Source organism: Protopterus annectens, chromosome 17.part0, assembly GCF_019279795.1.
Source record: "Protopterus annectens isolate FY-2018-M chromosome 17.part0, PAN1.0, whole genome shotgun sequence".
Classification (NCBI taxonomy): Eukaryota; Metazoa; Chordata; order Ceratodontiformes; family Protopteridae; genus Protopterus; species Protopterus annectens.
In genome coordinates this window covers 213,991,651-214,014,568 of record NC_056751.1, presented here as the reverse complement: position 1 = coordinate 214,014,568, position 22,918 = coordinate 213,991,651, and positions in this window count along the sequence as shown.

Here is a 22,918-nt window from a genome sequence, read left to right as displayed (position 1 = left end):
ATTGGGGATTGAACAAGGTACTGTATACGAGGGTGCTGATCAGGGAGCTAGTCAGGAAGCCGATAGTAGCAATTTCAAAAGGGCATGTATTTTAAAAATATTCCAAACATACTGGAGGCATTAAGGAAATCCTACAAAGAAATTGGAAGGTTCTGCAAGCTGACACTGAGATTTTGAGAATAGTGGGGAAGGAGCCATTCTTTGTCTATAAGAATGGTTATAACATGAAAGGTCTCTTGGAAAGGAAGGGTACCAACATGGCAAGCAGGACTAGTAAGGGAACTAGCAGATGTGGTACATGTCGGCAATGCCAGTACATATGTGAGGAAGAAAATGTTACTCTACATAATTTTAATAAAGCTAAAATTAGTTTTAAATTGTAGGAGTAAGAATTTAGTGTATTTGGCTATGTGTACCAACTGTCCTGCTTAGGCATGACCAACAGTAGGATTTATGATCACTATTACAGTATAAGGAATAAAGATGAAAATAATGCCCTGTGGAAACACCTTAGAGATAGCCAAAATTGTTCTAAGTTTAAATTTGGCATACTTGAACATATTCAGGAAAATGTCAGAGGGGGAGATATAAAAAAGAAGGTTTGTGACAGAGAGGTCAAGTGGCAAATTAAATTAAATGCCTCTGAACATCCGGGTATTAATGACCATATATCTATTAAACCCATTTTGGATAACATGGGGTAGGTATAGGTATGATGACCTATCAGTAGGGAAAGTTTGCACAGTTTGTATGTTTTTGTATCTCTGTATTAACTATTATTATACAGTTGAGAATTTATAACTGACTGTCAGGATGTGTCTTAACTGATGGCTATTCCAGTATCAGCATTTTAGAATTTATTATTACATATATATAATATAAAATTTTTTTAAAGGAATGTGAGTTTTTAAGTAATGTCTTCCTATTAAATGTTTAGCAAATGTGTTATAACATTAGGATTTGTATGTATTATAGGGGGTATGCATTATTGTGTCAGTGAGTTCTGTTGCACTTTATAAGGTAATGGAGCAGCTTTGTATTTTAATGATTGTCAGGTGTGAGTGATTTGGAGTCATGTGATTTTGTAGTGTTATAAAAGGATATGGAGAGTGTAAATGTATGTTCTAACCTTGTTCTGTATTAAATATTTTGGGACTACCTGACGTGTCTGCTTTTGCCTTTTGTGCTGGGATTGTGCTTAGGAACTGTGGTGTATTCGTATCAAATGTTAGAGTAGGGTTGTAGAAGATTTTTTAAGGAAAGTACATTGTCAGGGTTGTGCATTATTTTGTGAGACATTATTAACTGGTTATAGTTCATAGTATGAGGTAGTTCCAACAAAGAAAAATTTGTTTAGGCATTGACAGTGATGGGCTGAATATGTGGAATCTCTTGCAAATTTGGCAATATTATTATAACATGATTCTAATTTAGCAAAGTCCCAAAAACTCCACTTTCCACAAACATCCACCTTTCAAAACATGGGAAATGACACAATAAAGACTAATTTAACAGGAAGTGATCTCATTTTTTTATAATAAAAATATATGTATAATAAGTATATGTAAGTTACATAAAACAAAAATCAATTCAACAAATATTGTAAAATCCTTTCATAAAATACTTTTATGAAAGGTTTTACTTATACATATATTTTTTATATAAAAAATGTAAATTATGCTTTGTGGAAAGTGGAGTTCGTTGCAGCCTGCTATAACATCTTATTGGTCTTGCTTTTTTGTTTTTTATGATTCTAATTTACTTAGTTCTGACTTTTTGAGGTTGATAAGTATGGGAAATCCATATAAGAGTGAGGAGAGAAGGTGGGTTCTAGCTACGACTATTCTTGCAGTGTCTGTTAAGAATTTTTTGTTTCTATGCATTGTTCCCTTTTTCTTGTGAACCTTTATGATTGTGTTAGAAATGTGTATGTCAAATTTTAGTCCTAGTATTATTACTGGCAGTGATATAAAAGTTGGCTGGGAGTTTAGTAGGCTTAACTGGATGAAAGATCATAAGTATAGTTTTATTAGGGTTGAGAATGAGTTGTGAGTTTGCTTGCCACATTTCAATATCAGAGAATGCTTTTTGTGTGACTTTAAGAAGTTGAGTTATTGTGGATGATGCACATATGAGGGCTGAATCATCTGTGTATTGTATGATAGCTGCTTGAGAGGAGGCAATATTAATGCTCCACATATGTTCTACATTCTGTATGCAGATGACTTGAAAATGGATAAACTGATTACATGTGTTACGGACAGGGCACATCTACAAAAGGACTTGACTAACTTGACAATTTGGGCACAGCAGAATAATGTGATAATAAATACATCAAAAACTAAGCATATGAGTTTTGCTAGTCAAAAACCAAAAGGTGAATGAGCAACAAAGCACACAGTGACTGAAACTAGATTCATTTAAAGGCCTGGGTATATGGGTAGATCCAGCTTTTAGTTTTTCTAATAATATCGACCAAATGGTTAATGATAGTTGTAGAACTATAGGTTGCATAAAAAGATGTATAAAGTCTAAGAAATCAGAAATGATGAAGTTATTGTTTGTTAGTTAGGTTAGACCTAAACTTGAGTATAGAATAAATATGGAAATCTTATAAGAAAACAAGCATGAGTAAACCGGAAACAATACAGTGGAAATATATAAAGGGAATCCATGGATGTGAAAATTTAAGTTATTATGAAAGACTAAAATATCTTAACTTGTACAATGTCTCATACAGATATTTAAGAGAAGACCTAATTCACGTATATAGGGCATTTAAAGATAACTACTTCTGGGAAGCTTGAAGATTCTGTAGGAATGAAGAAGTGTACTAATTGGTTCTCTGAGAGAGTAGCTGATGCATGGAACCGACCACCAAATTACATTTACGCAAGTACTAGTTTAGATATTTTTAAGAACAGTCTGGACACTTATTATGGGAACAGCTAGTTTGGTATACTGGCAGGCTAGAAGGGTATTAATGCCCATGTCTGAAATATTTGTATATATGTACGTATGCATGTACGTACGTACTGCACATAACCCTGTTCTTGTGGCTGAGTTTATGTCTGAAAAGGTTTAAAATTAATTAGGTCAGCTCCCTATATAACAAAGATACACATTAACCTAAATCTGGGCCAGTTCTCAAACACTGGTTACTTTAATTACTCTCTTTGAGACACACAAAATTCTTTGCCAGCAGCATAAGACCAAGTCAGCAAATCAGGGGAAAATGAAGACATAAACCACTAAATATATTTCACGGACATAACAGTTATATATCTAAAAATAATTTAAGAATACCCTAGCCTTAAGAAGCAATGTCTGTAACTACAAGAGGCATGTGATATTATCTAACACAAAATTGACATACTCTAGCCACAAAATAGACAACTAAGTTAACAAGTTTGATCCTTATCATAAGTATAGCATAAAACATATCAAATCTCTAAGTAGGTATCTCTATTATCCCATCTTGTACTAGTTTTACATGATCAACTATATACATCCTTTTGGCAGTATCCAGAGAAATAACAAACAAGGTCACCGTCAATCAAATGTAAACTTCTCTTCGGTCAAAACACAGTTCCCTTCATGGATATATCTGCATAGGCTCTTCATAACACCTGATGCATTTACTAACCCGAGCTGAGATGTCTTCAACCAGAAAACACTTGAGATCACACAAATGTTTTATGAATGACCAGCTGTACTTAGCTCTTGTCAGCATAGCCAAGAAATTACCCAGGCTGTATATAAAACATGCTTATTTTACTCAAACAATTTGCCTGATTCAGTGGGTGTCCCTCATTCCTGAGATAATATTATATGAGTTATACTGTAGTAGATAGGAAATATATTCCTGCGGCAGAAGAGCTCAGTGCTATCAGATGTAAATTAATTAATATAATTGAGAAAAGAGATACAGAGGACCTAATTAGCTACCTTATGACTACATAAAAGTAACTGTAAAAGGGTCATTGGATAAAATGAATATAACTGCTAGGAAAAAGTCAAAACTTATAAATAAATCATCAGCAATAAATGGCTGAAGCCACATGCAAGAGTGGATATTTTAAGTAAACATTATTTACACAAGTTACTTCTATAAGGTGTCATCTTTCATTTGTAGACTAAAAACCTATAAATCAAATTAAAAAGATAATCGAGATGCATTCAGTCTCTGTGCTACCCCCTCCCTTAGTTGTAATCCATTTTGTATCCTCCCTCCATGTAACTTATCAATTCTTTAAATCCACTTTCCCCTCTTGCTGTGATTTTTATTAATGTTTTACTATAAAATATATTATTAACCAACATCACGCAATCTGCTTATACTGAAATAAACTGTTTATATTTATATCACACACACTAACATTATATAATATTTGAAAGGTGTAAAGTTCCTATAAATTTTACCAACCATATAAGTATGTCAGTCTTCAATAGTTTGACAACCATTAATGTCAAATTTTTTGTATGTCTCTATTTTCAATTCTTCTGTACTTTTTGGACTGCTATACTGTATTTCATAGCTTTTCTCGCCGGGCCTCCACTGAAAAAGGACCTGTGTCCAGTTGGACTTTCCCAGTAAACAAATGTAAAATAAAATAAAATAAATAAATTACTCAAGTATAAAGTGACTCTATTATCTGAATTAATCTAGCACCACTTTTTTTAACAATCTGCTCTAATGCTTGTGGTGTTATACACGCACACACACACACACACACACACACACACACACACATATATATATATATATGTATACATACACACACACACACACACACACACACACACACACACACACACACACACCAAACTTTCAGTTACTCAGCACCCATGAGGATTGGTAGATGCCAGATAACTGTAGTTTCTGGTTGCTTGAGAGTTACTATTAAAAATAGGCCTGACTAATACTGTACCTTATACTATTTGTTTGATTTGACTTGTGAGGTTGGGGAGAGAGGGAATTTATTCCTATCTTCCTTTTTAAAACTCTAAAACTCCAAAAATATAAGGTATGTTTCTGCAGGGGTGGGGGAGACAGAAAGTGCAACACATGAAAATTGTACTGTATTTCTTTGATATTTTTTTACCAGTTGCTTGAGTTCTGGTTAACTCAGAGTTTACTGTATATATATATATAGGTATACTGACAATGAATGTATGACCAAATATCTATGTGGACATATACATATACATTTACATATAAGTGTATATGTTTATCAAAAGTTTTGATGTCCTGAACTTATGTCCCTAAGCAAGCACAATGGCTTGTCAATCTTTTGATTGATTGATGTTGATTATATTGATTATATGCAAGTCAATCTAATTACAATTAACCCATATATATGACTCATCTCTTAACCCATGACCCATCTGAAACCATCATGAAGAAGGCTTCTGTGGTCTTACAGTCCCTACACACTTGAAAAACCTGTTTGATGAACCCAACTCTTCCAAGAAAAGTACTTATTAATGTCTATACTTAATCTAGTAGGCATGGTCTCCTCCTGTCATTTCTCTCATGCAGTGCATTGTTACACTGTCCCCTCAAGTGTGTTCTGCACCTTTAATTTTTTCCCCTTCTGGTCTATCCTAAAGTGAGAACTAACTTAGCTCCTTATAGCTTTTCATATCCCTTATCTTCAGTTCCCCTTATTAGCTTGGTTCTCTTGTTTCTTCTTGGTTAGTTTAATATCCTCCTCCCTGTTTGGGAGCTGGAGCTGAATGCAATATCCCTGATGAGTCTTGGCCAACAATGTATAGAGAAATAATATAGTCAGTATTCTAGGTGCCTGTTCTTGTAAATGTACAGCCAACATCTTATTGCCTAATCTACAGCTTTGTCAGTTTGTTCCTGGTGGATCCCTCTCTGCTTTGATACCACAAAAAGAGGGATGCACTTCTGAGTTAGTATTTTTATACTGTGATTATTACAACCCAGGTGACCTGCTTTCAGTTCTCTGCATTAAACTTTTGATGTTAACTATCAACCCACTGTACTAGTCTGCTTTGGACCCTTTTTAGGTTTGCAGTCAAAACATTTATTCTGATTTACTGCCATCCAGAAATGCACTAATCTTACTGGATATGCCAGTCATTAAGTTTGATACAAAGATGTTGAAATGCACTGCTCTCAGGACAGACTTCATTCAAACTTTCCTAGCTACTTTTTTTTCCTTTCTGAAAGTCCCACTCACTGTTACTTCTTTCTTTCTGATACCTCATAAGTTACTTTTGTCAACTTTCTGTAAGTCCCTCCAGATCTACCTTCTACTCTGCAGTAGTGGACAGAGACAAAGGCTTCAGTGAAGTTAAATAAAATTATCTGAGCTTTCTTTGTCAAATCCTCATGTAACTCAGTCATGAAATCACTTTATGCTGGACTGATCGTACCATTTTTCAACAAACCCATGTTGGTATAGAGTTCTCCAGTAGTAAGTGTTTTGAAAGATTTATTTTTAACTAAACAGAACATCTGTATCCTGCACTTCAATGCTTTATGGACCAAGGTATTGAATGTCGAGTAGAACTGGAAGTGCTTACTTTAAATAGTTTTAATTATCTTTAATATCTTTGTAGTGCATAGAGCTCTGTGACTGTTTGTTTGTGTTTTTCCGCTCCAAAACTGGAAAAAAAGATAAATATATTATGCACTCCTGTCACATGAAACCCAAGTGCAACAGCGCTATGAGAGGTGTGTAACTAATGTTGTAGATGCCCTAAAGTCTGATAAAGTCAGGTATAAAGGAAGAGACATTCCTTCACTCTCAATTTTCCCTGAATATCTTTCCTTCCATGTCCATATAGATTTACAGATTTCAGTCTATAAGTAAATTAATTAAATTTGCTGTCCATTTGACAATACTCACTAACTGCTTTAAGACTTGCTAACTGCTCTGACTGGCTTTTAAAGCCAGTAAAAACCTTCAGCCTTTTTTGTGTAACATGTAGTACATGGAGTAGATACAATCCCATGTGCTACAAAGAGTTACGATTGGCTCTCACTGATCATATCTGATTATTACACAATAGAGTCTCCGTTAACCAGAACTCAAGCAACCGGCATTCTCAAGGAACCGACAAAGCAAAGCGAGTTCTACTACATGTGGATCAGCAGGCTCATATGTCGATATACAAGCCAATCAAAAATTGCAAAGCAGCTCTCAAGCAGCTGGAAACTAGCATCTGCCAATCCCCATGGGTGCTGGTTAAGTGAGATGTTACTGTATGTTCTTGAGATAACGTTGCTCTTGAGGTGACATTCTTGGCATCCATGTGTTCAACAAATAATAATAATGTGGTTATGATCAGAGATCTGATCATAACCCTCTACATTGTGCCAATTGGCTATTCTTGCTGCTCCTTCTAGTTAATTTCATGTTTTCCTTGTATCCAGTTTTATCCTGGTAAAGATAAGGCTTTAGAGATTGAATTTAACATAAGAAAAGTATTCTAGTTTCTCTTCATAAGTGGGGACTAACTGTTCTATCCTCCTTGCTTTAGTTTCAGTCAGGAAACTGATACTACCCTTTGTGATATCTTAGAATTTATTTGGTACCATCGTGACAGGCAAGGTAGCTGAATCAATTTTCCTGGATCTTATTAAATCCAGTCAGGCCTTACATTATCGCAAACTGTTGGCAAAAGCTATGTATTGCATGGAACACCTTGATTATACTCAAAAAGTAGAAAAAGATAAATTTGTTAAACACCTTTCAGATGTCAAAAGGGTGTTGTCAAGCATCCCTAAGCACTACTAAGATCAGGTCTTAAGCTAGAGTTTAGCAGCTGGAAAAGCATAGCAGCAGAAGGTCAAACATCTTTGAAAACTGTTAGATACTTCACTCTGCCACACTTTCAAAAAAATGTGACAGCGACAATAGTATCTTACAACTTTTAAAGCAATTCATTCTTTACAAGTACAGTTTCTGTCTGCAGCACTAAGTGTTTTATTGGCCTTCTAACACTGCAACACCGTATAGCACATTCAACTATTATACTTATAATTTGTAGTACCTGGAGCACATAAAGCTCCATGCACTAGACCGAAGTATGATCAGGTCTTATCAGCCATAACCCTTATTACGTGTTCTTGAGAGAGATGCCACTATTAATTTTAAGTGACTTCATTGACATACATACCTTGAAGAAATAATGAGTTAATTACGAATGGAGATCAGATCGTAATCATCTGTGTCAAATGTTAACTATTCTCCCTTCGACTTAAGTGTCACACATTGGTCCTGAAGTTACATAATCAACAGATATCAGACTGTAAAATTAAATAATGTTATGTTTCCCACCATTCATAGTGGATGTTGGTGTCTTGAAATGATTCTTGTCGGCCACATTTATCATTTTATCTTTATTAATGTCATGGTCCATCACTGTGAGAATTTAAAATGTATATGTTATGCTGCAATTCCTATTTCCTTCTTGCTTGCAGGACTCTTGCTGATGTTATTCATTATTCAAAATCCTGCTTCTGTCCACTTCAGTGATGGCTTAACTCTACAGCACTCTATCTTAACAATTCCACGACCAAATCAATGATTTTACAAGTTAGAAACGTTGAACTTCTACAGGAATACATGGTCTGACTAGTGATTGTATTTGCATCATTGCCTTAGGTAATTTGCTGAACAAAAAAAGTAACTCCAAGTTAAATGCCATAATTCCATAACAGATAGCTGAAATGTGATAAGCAGGTTAACAAAACATTGATAAGCACATTGGCAACATATGTTGCTTGTAGTGGATAGCCTAACTCTGGATGAGAGACATGGCAAAAATGACTTATTTCTTCAAGTGCTAGGTTAGCCACAACAGATGCTTACTTACTTCCCTCATTTGTCTGAACAGCAGACTTACTTACAGGTATCCAGTCATGGATATGTTAGAACAGGCATAAAGAGAAATGTTATGTTTGAAGTGGTCATCAAGGTACAATTATCGGTGTTATTGTCTCTGCAATCTAACTGATTGGAGTACAGCCAGTGACTGGCACTCTTCCAGCTTACATTTGCCTATAAACTCCCAACGGCTAAATGCCCCTCCCTAAAAAAAGATAAGTGTCTCCCTCTCAACATGAAGTGAATGCAACCTTTCTACTGTTGGCCTATATTCAAAGTAAAAAAAAAAAAAAAAAGGACCTTTCTCGTCCCATTGGCAAACCTTGGAATATAATTCCTTCCCTTTTGTGACTCAGATGAAAGATACAGCCTTTCAAACCTGCATCAAAAAAAGATATCTGTTATCTTTTCAGTAACTGGGTTGGCCTCAGTGACATTACCTGTCTGTGCTTTATTTGAAATGACTTTGGCAAACCGATACATAGTAGTGTAAATATTTCTTCAGCTTATCTTTATCTTCTTAATTTCTTTCTAGTCTTTATGACCTCCCACGGTTTCATTCATGTTCTGCTTTGTTATTTCATTTTATTACCTTTACCCTTCTTACGTCTTAACATCTTGTGTTGGCAATTTCCTTCTTATATTGCACTGCCTCCAATCTTTTCAACCACTGGTTAATTGTTTACAATATTAGCTTTGTGAACATTTATAGCCTGTCCAAATAACTTCTACTGCATATGTACATAATTACTTAGCTAGCAAATGCTCAAGAGCTTGTGTCAGTTATTGATGTTGTTTCTTCTGAAAAATATTAGCAACTAAATAATTAGATAAACAAATATACAAACAAACAGAGATAAATAACTAAAAAGAAACTGTCTCGACTCAGTTGAGATCCTGACTTCTGTACAGTGTTTCTAATACACATATTCACATGCACACATGGACATGCACACAAATGTGTATACCTACACACACACACACACACACACATATATATATATATATATATATATATATATATATATATATATATATATATATACACACATATATATATATATATATATATATATATATATATATATATATATATATATATATATGTATATCAGTAGCTGTATTATTGTGTACAAGTGACATGGAATACTTTTGTCACAACTATCAGACACACAATATATTACATAGTAATTCAACACACTTGAAAATTACACAGTTATATATAACAGCTGTAGATATCAGTCTTTGCTATCAAAGCAAGTGACATGTTCAGGGTATGAGAGACTTATATGGTAAATATTTATTGTCAGCACCCCTTTAACTTTATAGTTCCATGTGTTCTTACATCTTTTGGAAGTCAGCTTTGTCATCAGGAAATCTGTCACATGATCTGACCAAATCCATTTAGAATCTTGATCACATCGTAACATAATTAATCTTCATTGTAAAACCTCTTTACAAAAACTGCACCTCCACATATGTGGGAAGCCTGTTTGTCTGTTGTATCTCAGAGTGGTGGACTTCCCCCAGCTCATGCCATTCACACCAGTGTGAAAGAACATGCTGGAGGGGCAAACAAATGAATTATCTTATTATTTTGCTTGTCCACTGGCTGTGAAAAATGCAATAGATTGAAAATGCACTGTAAAAATGAATCTGCTTTAGATTATCAGCTAATGGTACCTGATATACTTTATATCATTTGACAATATCCATGTTAACTAAGTTGTCCTAAATGTTAATTTCTCATTTAATTTGTGTTAAAAGACATTATTATAGTATAACATGCCCCACTCCCTATACTGTGCTGAAATCTATGTATTGGGCCGCTATATTGACTTAAATGCCTTAGCACTTCACCCCACATGCGTTTATATCATAACTTCAAAGCTCCATCATTTTTTAATCTTTCACCCCAATCCCAGTGGCTGTTGTTGTTTCCCTGGAACTTCTGTTGTCTAGGTCTCGTTAGCTTTGATTGTTCTTGCTTCTACATATAGCCCTCACCCCACAGACACACACACGCGCACACACACACACACACACACACACACACACACACACACACACACACACACACACACACACACACACACACGCACACACACTAATACATTCCCTGCTCATCTTCCCTACTGTGGGGCTTGATAAGCTGTCATATCAATATCACATACATAAAAGGGTTGTGGGAAGGTTCATCACATAAACCCTTTTATCTGTTGAAGATATTTGTGATCTTTTGAGATTACATTTAAGACTGTTATCTGCTATACTATATACTAGTTGGTATTGTCATTTATTTTATAATGCACCTAGTTTCTTAAACATAAAATTAAAGATTGGTTGATTAATTTACTGATTATTGACCCCTAAACTCCTTTGCCCCACAAGCTGTCCTATTGTACCTTTATAAACAGTAATTTGTAGTACATAAGAAAAGCTGAAGGACACCTATAATAATTGATTAGAAATGTATACAACTTTGTATCTTTTGGTACTGTTACTGACCACCCTGAAGTTGTATATAGGACACAGACATTTATCAGGTTTCCTAACCTGTTCCTCCTTTACTTTTACCACCCCCATCACACAGCTTTGTATATGTCATAGCCTTTCACTATTTCTTCTCCTGTCAATGTCACATCACAGTTTGCCTTGTTGTGTACCTAAGCATAGATTCTATCTGTCAAACCAAGTCCAATGTGGGCAGTCTAGCTTTTAGACACATGATGTGAAAGTCATCCATGGCAGCACAAAAGGCAACATCTGCACTTGTCTTTTGTTGCTAGATCAGCTGACATCATGCGTTGCTGTATCACAGACATAGGACACATACCACTACCTGTTCTCCCATTTCTCTTTCCTATCCATAGTACCAGCACAATGCACAGAGACTCAGAGTGAACAATGGTTAACAAGGAGGTGCTGGATATAGTATATTAACATGAGAGGTCTCAGAAGTGAGGACTTTCAGTCCTTGGAGGGCACTAAATGTTACATGTCTTGTTTGTGATTATACACTGATAAAAGTTATAAAGCACACAAAACACCTCAAGAAAATGTGCCTTGGCATAATGGATCACAAAATGGATATATAGGTGCTGTACTACCAGGGGTGGGATAGTGAAAAGGGATCACTAAGTCTCTGTCTTTCTTAACATCTTCATTAAAATTCATGCTAAACTACTTTCTGTGGGCAGTACCCTCTTCAAGTAAACTCACTCATGTTCTCCTATCTAGAATCATGGGGTAGGAGAGACAAACTATCTCTGCTTAAATAATGATCAGTGGTGATATTAGTGTCAACTTGCTCAATATTTTGAGAAAAACAGAGGGCGCACGTTAAGGCCACCCACACTAGGTCATCATTTGCACAGCCATGGCCAGCACAACAAGACAGACACTTTATTCCTGAGCATATTACTATAACCCACCCATCCCACATCAGGAAAAGTCACATTTCTTAATGCCTGCTTGAATGATGAGTGAGAGCATTTTTGGCTGAATAATTCCAAGAACAATTAAAACATAGTCTAAGAGTTATCATATCATCCTTCGTCAATAAGAAATATTTGGGTATGAGAAGTAGGAGAACATCCCCCACATGGAGTTCTGGAGGGTTGTGCTGCCCCTGCATAGAACATAACATGTGAATGTGTCTCTATGCATTTGCATGACTATGTGTGTATTTGTTGGACAGCGTGTATCTGGTGCTTGTGTGGTATCTGCACCAGTGCTACTGCTGCTGTAAAGGATTTAGAATTTGGAATCTGAGTGAAGACTAACTCTGTGACCCACCCTTCTTCAGCTTGTACAGGTACCTAACACAGTATGTTATGTTGGGTAATGATTAGCTCACTCAGTGACTACTTCTGTTTGTATAATATTTGATGAGAATCTACATTAAACTTTCCCTGGAAGTGTTCCTTTAGAGGTGACACCTCATCCCTGAGCAGAACTACTGAGTCTAATCATCTAATAGTGAACAAGTTTCTGACCCTCATAATATCTAGTGATAACTCTGCCTTTACATATTATAATAACTGCTTCTTCAATATATTAAATCTAAGAGAATCTGTTGTGAGAGTCAGTGCATGAGGGGTGCTGTAAATTATAAAAATCCCTCTTTTGAAATTTGTTAATTCCTACTCACATCATGTCTGATGGAAGTCTGGGTGTGACCCATATGTTCCTCCTATAGGTTCATAGGTGTGTATTAGGCTAATGACCACAGGGGCCTTTTTAAGCCAAGAACCAAAGGAGAAGTAACCAGTAAGAAATTGCTTTATTCCAATTCAGACAATAACTAATCCAAACAGTAACTCAGGCAGTAGTTAAGAGCTTTCATCAGTTAGGACATCAACAGAACTACCAATACAACCCAATCACAAGTTTAAATACAATTAAAACCATCACGTGGTGCAATTTGAAAATCCAATACATGAAATAACAATTGACAAAATATATTACCTTAATAAAATACTAAAAATCACACTATTAAACTAAGTAAAAAATATTTAACATTCTAAACGTTTAAGATGCAAAACGGGGGAATAGAACAAGTATCGTTCAAGCCAGGTACAATAAAGGAATTAATCTTAGCTGCCATTTCAATTCCTTGACTAACAAATGTTCTTCAACTATTTTACCCCTAGCATCTCTCTTTAATTGCTCAATCACAAAATACCCAAAACTATGGTCGGGAAATTTTTCAATATGCTTAAATAATGTATTAGTGTCCTTATTCTTTGAAATATCCCTTTCGTGTTCATAAATCCTGTCTTTAACATGTCTGATAGTTTTGCCAATATAAAAGGTGGGACAATCAAAACAAATAGCAGCATAAACCACTGACTGGATATCACAGTTATAATTTTCCTTTTCTCCTCACCACAACAGTTTGTCCATTCAACAAAAATTGTTGTCCAGTTAAAATACGGGGATATATTTTACAACAACCACATTTAAACATACCCTGAAGACTAGTTCAAATAGATCCTTTCTCATCTGTTGTAAACCCTCTCTCTAACAGTTGTTTAATGGTAGAATTCCTCCTGTAAACAACAGAATGACAGTCCCCCAGATACTTGTTCTATTTCCCTCATTTTGCATCTTAAAAGTTTAGAATGTTAAATATTTTTTACTTAGTTTAATAGTGTGATTTTAGTATTTTATTAAGGTAATATTTTTTGGCAATTGTTATTTCATGTATTAGATTTTCAAATTGCACCATGTGATGATGTTAATTGTATTTAAACTTGCAATTTGGTTGTATTGGTAGTTTTGATGATGTCCTAACAGATAAACGCTCTTAACTACTGCTTGAGTTACTGTTTTGATCAGTTATTGTCTGAATTGGAATAAAGCAATGTCTTACTGGTCACTTCTACTTTGGTTCTTGGTTTTCATGGAGTGGTAGAGAATATTTGTGGCCTTTTTAAACCAAGGCTTGCATCTCAAATCTCTGACAAGTTCTGATATGCTAGATAACTGTAAGCAGGGCCTTGGGAGATTAAATATTTACAAGAAGAGGCCTGGGAAGTGAACCATTTACAGGCTGCCTGTACCCATCAGAGACAAAAGTGCCAAAGCAGGGATGCATTTCCTGTTCCCCATCCAATTGTCCAAATATCACTTGAATTGGATTAGGAAGGAACTTTGCTTCACATGGATGGAGAGCCTGTTCCAGAGAAGAGGTAGGCTCTGGGATCATACATGTCTCTCCAGCAGGTCCTATTTATATCACAGGCAAGGTTTAAGGCTTTAGAATGGGTAATTCTGGTGTTTTGTTTTGTGGATATGCAGGAGGTCCATCAGAGTGGGGTTTGATAATGCCTTGTATGCCAGGCATAGATCTCCCCTCAACATCCAGTAGGAGACAGAATATAGGGATAGGGCCTTGAGATTTTCTGCATAGGACATGTTATTTATGCCCTGTATTCTTCTAGTGAGGAACATCTGTGAACATTCCAATTGTTGGATGTGGCCTAGTTAGGTACATACTGAAGTAGACATTGTACTCAATAATAGGTCTAATGAAGGATGAATATAGTGGAACAATGACCTCCTTTGAAATAGATAATATACCTTTGTTTATAAGTTGCACAACATAAGATGATTTCCTTACTACTGTAGTCATGCAATGGTCATGTTCAGAATTATAGAATATCTCACAATTAATGAAAAGTGAGTATTCATATAAAGAAAGGAAGAAGTCATATTCATGAAGAAAGTTACAGTGACCTGTCCAAATGCTTTCTAGAAGTGGGGATTTTCTTCATATTAAACTCCCTTTTTAAGATGAAAATAAGCAACAGACATAGAACACACCAACTTCCAAGTGGCTCATTCAAGAAGGTAGGTCTCACCTGCTTTCTACTGATTGCTTTCATTCTACTTTTGAGTTTTCATTCAGTAGTAATAACCAGTGTCAAAGAAACCACACATTGTTCTTCTTCTGGTCTACAATCATTTAAATGTCATTGTCTGTGACTGTATTTCAAGTTTCATGACTTGTAGATTGATCTCTTATTTATCAGCCTATGGAAAAAAATTGGCACATAAACTGAGATCAGCAGACAGCAAGAAAATCCTCAGGATGATCTCACTATTCACCATGATCAGGAAAAGTAGTATACTAAACATATAAGTTCTTAAGCAAAAAAAAAAAGCTCTGTTTACAAACTTCCACATGTTTTTTATTGTAGCGCATTACTGAATCATAACAAAGCAACAATATTGTGTATGTGTAATATAGTGGATATGTATGAGAACGGGTCTACTTCTAAATTTCGAAGTTTAAAAATTAGAAATTTCTTATGGTCAAGACCATAAGATCAAAGTTTTGAAACTTCAAACCCTTTAAATGGAGATCGCTGTACAGAGCGGAATGTTATGTTTACCATTTTCCTCTCTGTAGTGCGATCTCGGAGTTGGCATATTTAATTAGCCAGGGGTGGGGCATGCGGGGGGGGCAACATTCAAAAGATATTTTTTTCTTTTTTTTTTTTTTATTTACATTTGAAGTTTCAAAACTTGGATCATATAGTCTCGACTATAAGAAATTTGAAGTTTTGAAACTTCAAAATTTAGAAGTAGACCTGTGCGAACACAAGTTTACATTTTCCACATCCCACAGTCTTTGTCACTGATTGATTTTTATTTTTCATAGAAAATTACTCATTCCGCTGCCAAGATCCAGTAACAATAAGTAAGATATCCTAATGCCCATTGGAAAGGCATTAATCAACCAAGTGGCATACTGCCCTATCAGTGTCCACACCACACCACAGCCAATACCCCCTATCTGTTAATCTTGCAGGGGATCTGTTATAGTTGTCCAACTATTCTCTGTCTATCTTACTTACTTTAGCCACAGGCAAGGGCTCCAGGAATTGCACAGTATGCTTTGGATGCTGACTAGTCTCTGTCTACCTTACTTACCTTAGCCACAGCCACAGGCCCCAGGGCTTTGTGCTGACTATGCTCTGTCTACCTTACTTACCTTAGCCACAGCCACAGGCACCAGGGCATTGCACAGTGTGCTTTGGATGCTGACTAGTCTCTGTCTACCTTACTTACCTTAGCCATAGCTACAGGCCACAGGGCATTGCACAGTGTGCTTTGGATGCTGCCCTCATGATCTTTGAATTAAGAAGCACCTACAGACTCTGCTCTTCACATCAAAGAGTTGACTAATTTGCAAATGAATAAGTCACATCTCCTCTAAACTAAATCAGTACTTTATAGGTAAGTATTGGGCTTGCTGCTCTTGTGAGCCATTTTAAGCCTGACCAATTTCCCTTTCAAAGGTGAGAATCAAACTCTGTACTTTGTGTCTATGACGTGAACACTTTAACCATTATGCCTACCTGAAATGTGGAGCTGTGTCATTTCAGGTACTAAATACTTTAGCTCAAGAACAAACTATTCTGCCAATGTGTTAGCACTTGGAAATTCATCCAGACTGGAATAGAACTTAGTCTAGCCAAGTATCTCACAACATTCTGATGAGATCATGACCTTGGTCCTTTAGGGGGAAAGGAGGGATAAAGTTGGCACTGAATCTGTCGGCCAGTATATTGACAATATCTGTTGGCTCGCTATAGGAGGTACCATTGTGCAGTAGCTCAGAGCAAATCTGGGTATTGCCGTGGAGATTCTTTACATAACTATAGAAGGCCTTGTGGTTGTCTTTACTATCTGCTGCAACTCTGTTTTCATAGATGGCTTTGGAGGATTTGATGAGGGATCTCAGCTTTTTGTTGAGGCTGATAAGGGAGTTTTTCCAGTCTTGGGACTTCACCTTATTCCACATCAGTTTCTTCCTTCTGTTGTAGTGTTTGTGTATGGCAGGGGACCACCAGATTGGTTCCTTTTTTTGGAGGAGAGCGTCTTGGTTCCATTGGGTATGGTGAGATCCATGCATCTGTGTACATGTAAGTATAGTACTTTGGTGTATGATTCAGCGGTCATGCAACTATTCTCCATTTGCATGGATGCTGTGAAGTTAGCCATCTCTGTTTTTAGGAACCCAAAGCTAGCTTGGAGAATTTTTCATGGTGGTTACCTTTGTGGAGGGGTGGGAGGGATGTGGATATCCAAGGTGATTAGTTTGTGGTTAGATCTAATCAGGGAGGAGTTGACTATTGGTGTAGAGCAATGGTCACCCATGTTAGAAATGACCATATCAAGGATGTTGCTCCCTCTAGTGGGGGTAAGAACGAGCTGGTCCAGGGCACTGGAATTAATAAATTCCAGGAAACTGTGAGCAAGTGTATTGGTACATGAGTAGTTTACCCAGTTAATGGAGGGGTATTTGAAGTTGCCCAGTATGAGAGTGTTAGGTTGGACCCTAATATTCTCCAGGGTGCTTAGGAACATGGAGTGTGAGTCTTGGGACATGGCTAGGGACCTAATAGCAGGCGATAACCTGAAGCGCTGTCTTACCCAGTGTTAGTGCACGTGAAGTATCTCTGATGCATTATGTTGGACTGCCAGTCTGGAGGTGTGCGCATCCATTGTGAATATGGAAACACCTCCGCCTTTGGAGCTTCGGTCCGAGTTCTGGCGATGAAAAGCTGCATAGTGTTGTTTGGCTTAAATAAAGAATTTTTCGCTCATTGGCGTCCAGCATTTTTTACATTTGAAGACTTATAGACCTGACTGGGATTGCCTGAGTGGTTCATTTTCTCTGGAACCATGGTGAGAGCGTGGGCAAGCGTTATTGAAGTTTGTCTCTTTTGTCTTTTGAAAATCATGTCATCCCAGGCAGATACTGGATCCCCTTGGAATGACACCAGGAACTTAACCAATTGTTGAAATCAATAATTTTCTGCTTGTACTGTGGTATCATACTAGGTTCATAGGTTCATAGGTAGGTACTAGGCTATTGGCCCAAGGGCCTGAGGTGAGCCTAGCCAACAAAGTTCCCTGATTTATGCCAACCCAAGAAAGTTAATTTCCTGTGCCCCTATCGAGCAGAGCCACAGAAGTGATCCTCGGGGTGTATTTCCTATTTCCCATCCACTCATCAAGATTTTCTTGAAGAGGCGCAAGCATATGTAGTGTCCATTACTGTCTAGGACTAAGAATGAATGTAGTGCCCATCAGTCTCCAAGACAACAACAAGTGAACAAGTGTAGTGTCCATTATACCCTAGGACTAAGAACAAATACTGTGTCCATCATTCTCCAAATTAAGAACAAATGTAGTGTCCATCATACCCAAAGAAAAAGAACAAACATATTGCCCATTACTCCTCAGGATTAAGAAGAAATGTTACGTTCATCACTTTCTAGGACTAAAAACAGATATGTCTATTATTCTCCATGTCTAGGAGAAAGTACCATGTCCTTCATACCGCAAGATGAAAAACACATTGTCCATTATTCTACGGGACTAAGAAGAGAAGTAGTATGTTAGGGTCTATCACTGCATAAAAGCCTATATGATGCAAGAGCTACTGCAAGATAAGTAACTAGTTTCAAATCATCATCCATATTCACTTGTGGTAGAGCATTTCTCACTTTCCTCTTCCAGAGGGTCCTGGTAGAACTAAACATTGTACATTATTAAGCAGCTAAACTCGGAGGAGGCAAAAACAGATTAGTTCATTGGTGTATATTCCTGCCACATTGCATTGTTGAATAGTGAGCAACAGGTTCAGTAGCCCACAGATGAAAATGGCCTTCAAACTATACCTTATAAATGGATGTAGGCACATCAGTGGACAGTAACCCAATAGGTTCATAGGGTCATAGGTGTGTACTAAGCTAATGGCCCTGGAGCCTTTGCAAGCCTAGCCCATAGGATTACCCTGGCATCATGCCACCCGACATTAGTTCCCAGTGCCTCTGTCGAGAAGAGCCACTGGAGGGATCCTCGGGGTGAATTTTCTATTTCCCATCCACTTGTCAAGATTTGTCTTGAAGAGGGGCAGTGAGGTGCTCTGTTAGACATGTATGGGAAGTTTATTCCATAGCATGGGCAGTCTCTAGGTTATGAACCTGTCCCTCCAGCATGTTCTATTGATTGTGGTAATGAGGTTGAGGTCTCTAGAGCATGTAGTGTGGAGGGATTGGGATTTCTTTAGATGTAGCATTTCTGACAGAGCTGGGTCAGACATGGCTTTGTAAGAGACAGGGAATAGTTAGAGTTTTTTGAGTCTGTCCATATAGGGCAACTCTTTAAGGCCTAAGATCATCTTTGTGAGGTACTTTTGTGGTCTCCTCAGTTGTTGCAGGTGTCTAGTGAGGTACATGTCATATAGGACATTGTACTCGATGATTGGCCTAATGAGGGAAGAGTAGAGGGCGACAATGACCTCTTTCTTCCTGGATGCAAAACCCTTAGTAATGAGATGTGCCACATAAAAGGACTTTCAGACCACAGTGGCAATATGGTGGGCAAAAGAGAGGTTGCTGTCAACCTGTGTTCCCAGATCTCGTATAACGCCTTCTGTCTTCAGTGGACTATCATCAATGTGGTAATTCATGGGAACTGGGTTTTTCCCAAAGGGGGTGATGACACATTTTTTGGCAATGAGCTTAAGGCCATGGTTCTGATACCAGTCGTTGGTCTCAGTGAGGCCTTTCTGCAGGATGTCAACATCACTTGTGGAGTTAATAATAGCTCCCAACTTGCAATTGTCTGTGAACTTTGTCAGCCAGAGTCCCTTCATGTTGGCCTGGACTTCACAGAAGTACAAACCAAACAGGAGAGGATCCAAGACTGAACCCTGTGGGACTCCACTCGTGACTGGTCAGCAGTCTGACTTGGAGTCAGCTACTTTCACATTGTGGGTTTTATCTGCGAGACAATTTGCAACCCACCTACTGATATAGAGGTTGATGCCTAGCTTAGTGAGTTTTTCTGTGATTCCTGAGTGGGGAATGGTATCAAAGGCCTTGGACAGATCAAGGTAGACTGTATGAACCACTTTGCCCTCATCCACAGCTCTGGCAACTGACTCAAAGAAGTCAACCATGTTGAGCAGGCATGATCTCACAAAACCAAACTGTGTGGGATCCAGGGTTTGGTGATTCCCTATATCTTTGTTTATTAGGTCCATGATGATGTGTTCCATAGATTTGCATATCAAGGCTAATGGGGCAATAGTTCCCAGGGTCTGTAGTCACTCCTCCTTTGTGGAGAGGGATTACTGTACCAGTGTGCCATTCGGTAGGGACAAAGCCTGAGGTGAGGCTGTGATTGAGTAGGGTACACAGGTGTGGTGCCAGTTCACTCTGTAGTTCATGTGGAACACAGCCAGTGATATTGTCAGGTCCCATAGAAGCTGTATTCTTGGCCTTGGACAGTGCTGTTTTAACCTGTGCAGCAGTAATACTGGGTTCCTGGCAATCTACTGGCATTGTGATTGGTCCTTTAGGGGGAAAGGAGGGATAAAGTTGGCACTGAATCTGTCAGCCAGTATATTGACAATATATGTTGGCTCGCTATAGGAGGTACCATTGTGCAGTAGCTCAGAGCAAATCTGGGTATTGCCGTGGAGATTCTTTACATAACTATAGAAGGCCTTGTGGTTGTCTTTACTATCTACTGCAACTCTGTTTTCATAGATGGCTTTAGAGGATTTGATGAGGGATCTCAGCATTTTGTTGAGGCTGATAAGGGAGTTTTTCCAGTCTTGGGACTTCACCTTATTCCACATCAGTTTCTTCCTTCTGTTATAGAGTTTGTGTAAGGCAGGGGACCACCAGATTGATTCTTTTTTTTGGAGGAGAGCGTCTTGGTTCCATTGGGTATGGTGAGATCCATGCATCTGTGTACATGTAAGTATAATACTTTGTTGTATGATTCAGTGGTCATGCAACTATTCTCCATTTGCATGGATGCTGTGAAGTTAGCCATTTCTGTTTTTAGGAACCCAAAGTTAGCTTGGAGAATTTTTCATGGTGGTTACCTTTGTGGAGGGGTGGGAGGGATGTGGATTTCCAAGGTGATTAGTTTGCGGTTAGATCTAATCAGGGAGGAGTTGACTATTGGTATAGAGCAATGGTCACCCATGTTAGAAATGACCAGTTCAAGGATGTTGCTCCCTCTAGTGGGGGTAAGAATGAGCTGGTCCAGGGCACTGGAATTAATAAATTCCAGGAAACGGTGAGCAAGTGTATTGGTACATGAGTAGTTTACCCAGTTAATGCAGGGGTTGCTGAAGTTGCCCAGTATGAGAGTGTTAGGTTGGACCCTAATATTCTCCAGGGTGCTTAGGAACATGGAGTGTGAGTATTGGGACATGGCTAGGGACCTATAGCAGGCGATGACCTGAAGCGCTGTCTTACCCAGTGTTAGTGCACGTGACGTATCTCTGATGCATTATGTTGGACTGCCAGTCTGAAAGTGTGCACATCCATTGTGAATATGGAAACACCTCCGCCTTTGGAGCTTCGGTCCAAGTTCTGGGGCTGAAAGGTATGGAATGAGTTTTAGCCTGGTAGTGCAGGGGTGCTTTTTGCTGCTTTGAACCAGGTCCTGTTACAGCACAAATTTCGATGTTCTCCATTTTAAGGAGTGCTTTGAGCGATGCATTTTGAGATTTAGACTTATAGCATTGAGCAGCATGACCATCAGATTGCATTTGTTTGTAGCTGTTACAGTGATAATTTGGTCTTTGGAACACAGTCTAAAAAAGGCACTATAGGGGTGGCAAAAGCCTTAGCCAGTATCCAGAACCCCAGGGGTGACAGATGCAGGCCGTCTCTGGCAAAGAATCAAGGTCTGTCAGTCATGTCATCGCAACAATGCTTGCCCACACTCTCACCGCGGTTCCAGAGAAAACGCACCACTCAGGCAATCCCAATCAGGTTTATAAGTCTTTGGGGCGCCAATGACTACTTTATTTAAGCCAAACAACTCTGTGCAGCTTTTCATCGCCGACGAAAAGCTGCATAGAGTTGTTTGGCTTAAATAAAGAATTTTTCGTTCATTGGCATCCAGCATTTTTTACATTTGAAGACTTATAGACCTGACTGGGATTGCCTGAGTGGTTCATTTTCTCTGGAACCACGGTGAGAGTGTGGGCAAGCGTTGTTGAAGTTTGTCGCTTTTGTCTTTTGGAAATCATGTCATCCCAGGCAGATACTGGATCCCCTTGGAATGATACCAGAAACTTAGCCAATTGTTGAAATCAATAATTTTCTGCTTGTACTGTGGTATCATACTAGGTTCATAGGTAAGTACTAGGCTATTGGCCCAAGGGCCTGAGGTGAGCCTTGCCAACAAAGTTCCCTGGTTTATGCCAACCCAAGAAAGTTAATTTCCTGTGCCCCTATCGAGCAGAGCCACAGAAGTGATCCTTGGGGTGTATTTATTATTTCCCATCCACTCACCAAGATTTTCTTGAAGAGTATTAATGAGGAACTTTGCTTGACATAGATGGGTAGCTTGTTCCAGAGTATGGGAAGTATCTGGGACAGGAATCTATCCCTCCAGCATTTCCCATTTATTGTGGTGACAAGGTTTAGGTCCCTAGAGCGTGTAGCTTGGAGGGATTGGGATTTCTTTAGGTGTAGCATGTCCAACAGCTCTGG